Source organism: Salmo salar, chromosome ssa09 (genome assembly GCF_905237065.1).
Source record: "Salmo salar chromosome ssa09, Ssal_v3.1, whole genome shotgun sequence".
NCBI lineage: Eukaryota > Metazoa > Chordata > Actinopteri > Salmoniformes > Salmonidae > Salmo > Salmo salar.
In genome coordinates this window covers 84829902-84836144 of record NC_059450.1, presented here as the reverse complement: position 1 = coordinate 84836144, position 6243 = coordinate 84829902, and positions in this window count along the sequence as shown.

The window sequence follows — 6243 nt, the reverse complement described above, 5'->3', positions numbered from 1 at the left end:
CTCATCTTTACAGGAAAATGCCACAGGCACTATCTGATGTGTGGAGACATTTCACTGCAGCTACTGTAGAAGGAAAGGCTGTGTACATTTGCAAATACTGTGCCAAATCATATGTGAAGAATGCAACAAAGATGCAGAATCATCTGGCCAAGTGCATAAAGTTCCCTCAGCGCTCACAACAAGCAACCTCTGGCAAAAGTCCCTCTACTTCTATTCGAGGTGAAAATGATGAATCAGACACCTTATAGATAGCAACAGCTCATGGTCCTCCTGGAATCAGAAGGTTTTTTGACTCAATGGAGGAACGTAGTCAGAGAAATGCTGATGAATGTCTTGCTCGAGGTATGTATGCAACTGGTTCACCTCTGATGCTCAGAGGCAATGTGTATTGGAAGAGATTTCTGAATGTTCTTCACCCAGCATACACCCCTCCAACCAGACATGCTTTATCTACTCATTTGCTGGATGCAGAGTTCAGAGTTCAAGTGAAGGTCAAGCAAATCATAGAGAAAGCAGACTGTATTGCACTCATCTCTGATGGGTGGTCGAATGTTCGTGGGCAAGGAATAATTAACTACATCATCTCCACCCCTCAACCCGTATTCTACAAGAGCACAGACACAAGGGACAACAGACACACTGGTCCCTACATTGCAGATGAGCTGAAGGTAGTCATCAATAACCTTGGACCACAGAAGGTATTTGCACTAGCGACAGACAATGCTGCGAACATGAAGGCTGCTTGGTCTAAAGTGGAGGAGTCCTACCCTCACATCACACCCATTGGCTGTGCTGCTCATACATTGAATCTGCTCCTCAAGGACATCATGGCACTGAAAACAATGGATACACTTGTCACGGCTGTCAGAATGATCGGACCAAAATGCAGCGTCGGTTTCGTTCCACATATTTATGGGACTGTGAAACTTAATGCAATACAAACATAAACTTAAGGACAAAACAACAAACCGTGACGCAGGAGGAACAAACACTACTCACAAAGTATAATCACCCACAAAACACAAGTGGGACAAACATCAACTTAAATATGACCTCCAATTGGAGACAATGACAACCGGCTGCCTCTAATTGGAGGTCATACCAAACAAAAACCAACCTAGAAATACAAAACTAGAAACTAAACATAGAAATACAAAAACGGACAAACACCCCCTGTCACGCCCTGACCTACTCTACCATAGAAAATAACAACTTACTATGGTCAGGACGTGACAACACTCTACGAGAGCCAAGGAAATGTTTAGGGATGTGAAGGGTCGTCAAGGTATAGCAGCAATCTACCTCACCAAACAAAGTGAGAAGAATAAGAGCACCACATTGAAGCTGTCTAGCAACACCCGTTGGGGTGGTGTTGTCATCATGTTTGACAGTCTCCTGGAGGGGAAGGAGTCTCTCCAAGAAATGGCCATATCACAGTCTGCCGATATGGACAGCCCCATCAAGAGGATCCTCCTGGATGATGTATTTTCGGAGAGAGTGGTAAGCAGCCTGAAACTCCTGAAACCTATAGCAGTAGCCATCGCACAGATTGAAGGAGACAATGCCATCATGTCTGATGTTCAGACTCTGCTTGCAGATGTAAGAGAAGAAATCTGTACTGCCCTGCCCACTTCACTGTTGCTCCAAGCAGAGGAAACTGCAGTTCTGAATACATAAAAAAGCGTAAAGACTTCTGCCTGAAGCCCATACACGCCGCAGCATACATGTTGGACCCCAAGTATGCTGGCAAGAGCATCCTGTCTGGTGCAGAGATCTACAAGGCCTATGGTGTCATCACAGCCATGTCTCGCCACCTTAACCTGGATGAGGGCAAGGTTCTTAGCAGTCTGGCAAAGTACACTTCCAAGCAAGGGCTTTGGGATGGAGATGCAATATGGCAGTCATGCCAACATATCTCATCAGCCACCTGGTGGAAGGACTTTGTGGATCTGAGGCTCTTTCCCCTGTTGCCTTCATCATCCTCCAAATCCCACCAACATCAGCTGCCTCAGAGCGCAACTGGTCTTTGTTTGGAAACACACACACACCAAAGCACGCAACAGGCTGACCAATACAAGGGATGAAAAATTGGTGGCCATCTGGGCAAATTTGAGGTTTTTTTTGCCTGACAACAAGCCATCCTCAATAAGGTTGGAAAGTGACAGTGAAGATGAGGCTTCAGAGTCTGATGTTCAAGAGATTGATGATCTAAGGAAAGAGAACACGGAGCTGAAAGGTACTGTGGACTGTATTCATAGCAAGGTGGAGGTGGTACAAAGGGAGAACAAACAACTTAAAGAAACCTTGCTTTATGTACAGTGTCGATCAATGCGGGACAATCTCATATTTTCAGGGATACCGGAGAATGACAACAGCAGAGGCTGTAAGGACACAGTACGAGATTTTATGTCAACTCAACTAAAACTTCCCACTGATGTTGTGCGTGATGTCACTTTCTCCAGAGTCCATAGAATAGGTAAGGCCTCTGGAAATAGGCCACGGGCTATTATTGCATGTTTTGACAAAATTAAGCAAAAGGAAATGACGAAGAACATGGGCAGAGAACTCAGAAACACTGATTTTGGAATGAATGATCACTTCCCCACCGAGATCAATGAAAGGAGAAAAAAACTATATCCCATAATGAAGGAAAAACGTTGTCTGAATCAACGAGTCTCCATGGTGATGGATAAACTTTATATCAACGGGCAATTGTATCGGGACTCTAGAGTAACTCCCTGGCTATTTTAATTTAATGTTCAAATTTGAGTTTGTATGTTGTAGTGTATCATGACAACTTCAACTATAACGAATACATGCTCTATTGATCTTCACTTGACAAGGAAAGGGTTGCATATAGCTCAGGTTAATGTATGTAGCCTTCCTAACAAAATACATGAAGTTTTTAATTTGGTCAAGATAAATAATATTCATATTTTGGCCTTGACCGAAACGCATTTAGATGCATCTGTAAATGATGGGCAAATGAACATTCATGGATATAGTCTACTTAGAAGGGACAGGAATAGGAATGGTGGGGGTGTAGCACTGTATATTCAGAATCAGATACCTTTTAAGAGGAGGGATGACCTTAATGTATGTCAAGTAGAGGCACTATGGGCTCAAGTACATCTGCCTCACCAGGCAGCCATATTGGTAGGATGTGTGTATAGACCTCCTAGCTCTAAGGTGTCCTATTTGGATGACTTATGCACTGGGTTTGACAAGGCCACAGATAGCAACAGAGATGTATTTATCTTGGGTGATTTTAATATAAATTGGAAGGATCACAATAATTTGAATAGAACAAAATTGATGAGATATGCGGAGAACTGTGGTTTGAAACAAATGGTTAATGATACTACTAGATCATCAATTAAGTTGGGTCATCGTTCAGACACATGCATTGATCTGATTTTCTGTAATATACCATCGCAATGCTTAAAAGCCAGATCAATGCCCGTGGGCTGGACAGACCATAATATTGTGACCATAACCATGAACACCAAGGTTCCAAAGAAACCCCCTAGGATTGTGGTCAAGAGAAATTTTAAAACATTTAATTATGAGCTATTTCTAAATGATTTGGCTGCTGTACCCTGGGAGCTGATTTAGAGGATGATTTAAATCACGCTACAGAATGTTTTATTGATTTGCTCACTGAGGTTATGGACCATCATGCCCCTATAAGAAAGAGTACAGTTGGTGCTCGTCCATCCCCATGGATTGATGATGAACTGGGTGAGGCTTTTTCTCAAAGAAATATGTTAAAAGTCTTAGCAGCCAAATCAAAATTAGAAATTGATGAACAGAATTATAGAACATTGCGTAATTATGCAGTTAAATTGAATCGAAGGGAAAAAAAGTTATTTTTCAACAATGCTTTTATTGATTGTAAAAATGATTCTAAAAAGGTATGGAATACAGTTAAGGGTTTACTTGGTACATCTATCTCATCATGCCCATCTAGTGTGGAGGTTGACGACAGAATAATAACAAAACCAGTTGATATTGCCAATCATTTTGCAGATTTTTTCACAAAGAAAATTAATTTACTGAGCAACAATGTAAACATACATTCTTCCAAACAAGCTATTGTCCAATGGATTGATGATCATATTATGAGCCACAAGATCTGCTCTTTTAGTCTGCAAACGGTGTCAGTGGAGGAGGTGTTAAACCTTTTGAAGTCATTACCTGATGGGAAATCTACAGGTTATGATCTTATGGACAATTTTTTGCTTCGCTGTGCTGCTCCCCAGATTGCAGTTCCACTGAGATACATATTTAATTGGTCACTGGAAAAGGGGATGTTTGCAAATGTATGGAAGCATGCTAAACTTTGTCCTATTCCAAAAGACTGCAAAGAACCCGCTACTCCTGCCAATAGTCGACCAATTAGTCTACTCCCTACAGTCAGTAAGATATTGGAGGGTATTGTGAGTAGACAAATATGGGAGTACATGGACAATAATGATCTGATTACAGCCAATCAGCATGCTTATCGCAAAAATCATTCCACTACCACTGCATTGGTTGACATGACTGACCAGTGGCTCAATGCTATGGATAATGGCAAGTTTGTGGGGGTACTATTTTTAGATTTCAGTGCAGCATTTGATTTAGTGGATCATGAGATACTTTTGACAAAATTAATGCATTATGGTTTTAAGGAGGTAGCATTGAATTGGGTACAGTCATATCTAACTGACAGGAAACAGTCCACCTATATCAATGGTTATTTTTCTTCCCCTCATGCTTTAAACTGTGGAATACCGCAGGGCAGCTGCCTTGGGCCACTTCTTTATTTAATATATACCAACGACCTTTCCTATGCCCTAGCTGAAACTCAAGCTACTATATTTGCAGATGATACTACAATTTATGCAGCAGGACAATCGGTTCAACAGGTACAGCAAGCTTTACAAGGAGATTTGGAGAATATTAGGGAGTGGGTTTGCCAGAATAAACTTGTTTTAAACACCAAGAAAACCAAATTTATGTTGGTCTGTTCCACTAGGAAAAGGCCAAAACAGCATGGGATACAATTAAGTATGGGAGGAGTACAAATTGAAGAAGTGGCAGAAACCAAACTATTAGGAGTGCAGCTAGACAACTGCTTATCATGGTCATCTCAAATAACTAATCTATGTAAAAAAAAAAATTAAAACAGCATGCATAATCAGAAGGATAGCTAAATATTTACCACGAAAACAATTTAGGCAAATAACACAAGCTTTAATTGAGAGTCAAGTGAACTACTGTTCTGTGGTCTGGGGAAATGCATCATCAAGTGAAGTTAGGAGGCTGCAGATTGCACAGAACAAAGCAGCAAGGATTGTTTTACGGTGGAGATATGGTTTTTCTGTTGCAGTCATACGCAATGTTCTTGGTTGGTCATCAATCAACAAGATAATTGAAAAAAACATGCTTATTTTATTTCATAATATACATCATTTAAAACGGCCAAGTTCTATTCACAACGGTAATCAGTTGGTAAGAGACAGACATTCCGTAAATACTAGGAATAGATTGTCCACCATTTATGCGTTATCCAGACAGAAAAGAGAAATAGGCAAAAGAACATTTCGATTTAGAGCAATAAAGAAATGGAATAAATTAACTGAGCAAATCAGAAACCTTTCAATATATAAATTTAAACATTATTTTAAAACAATTTAAATATAATACACAGAAATGTTGTGGGATTACAGTAGATGAAGAATTCATATTTTTTAGATTGATTATTTATTGGTTTATTACGTTAGTATATTATGTATGTTTGTAATAGTGTGTTATATGTGAAATTGTGTTCGTATATAAATTGTATTTTAATATTTAAGGACTCTTGGAAGATTAGTCCAAATCAAATCAAATCAAATCAAGAGGTGGACATTGAGGATGTCCAGGGAGAAGACATGGAAGCCTGAGAGGAAGACAACCAAAGCTTTAGTTTATAGTTTTTACAGATGTATTATGAAAACGTTTTTTGGAGATGCGATGGATCATTGGGGATCATTCAATATTCCCTTTATTTTGTTGTTCAGTGAAATCATCCCATGTGAAGAGTCAACTCATTTAATTAAAGTTCAATTCGTAACTAAATATTTATTTTTATTTCTATTGGAAGGGTTTAATAATTTGCAATTATGTCTACTTATGATAAGGTAAAAGGTTTATGTTTCTGTCCCCATTTGATATGTTAAATATATCCAATGCAAAAAACATCTACATTTAAATGGT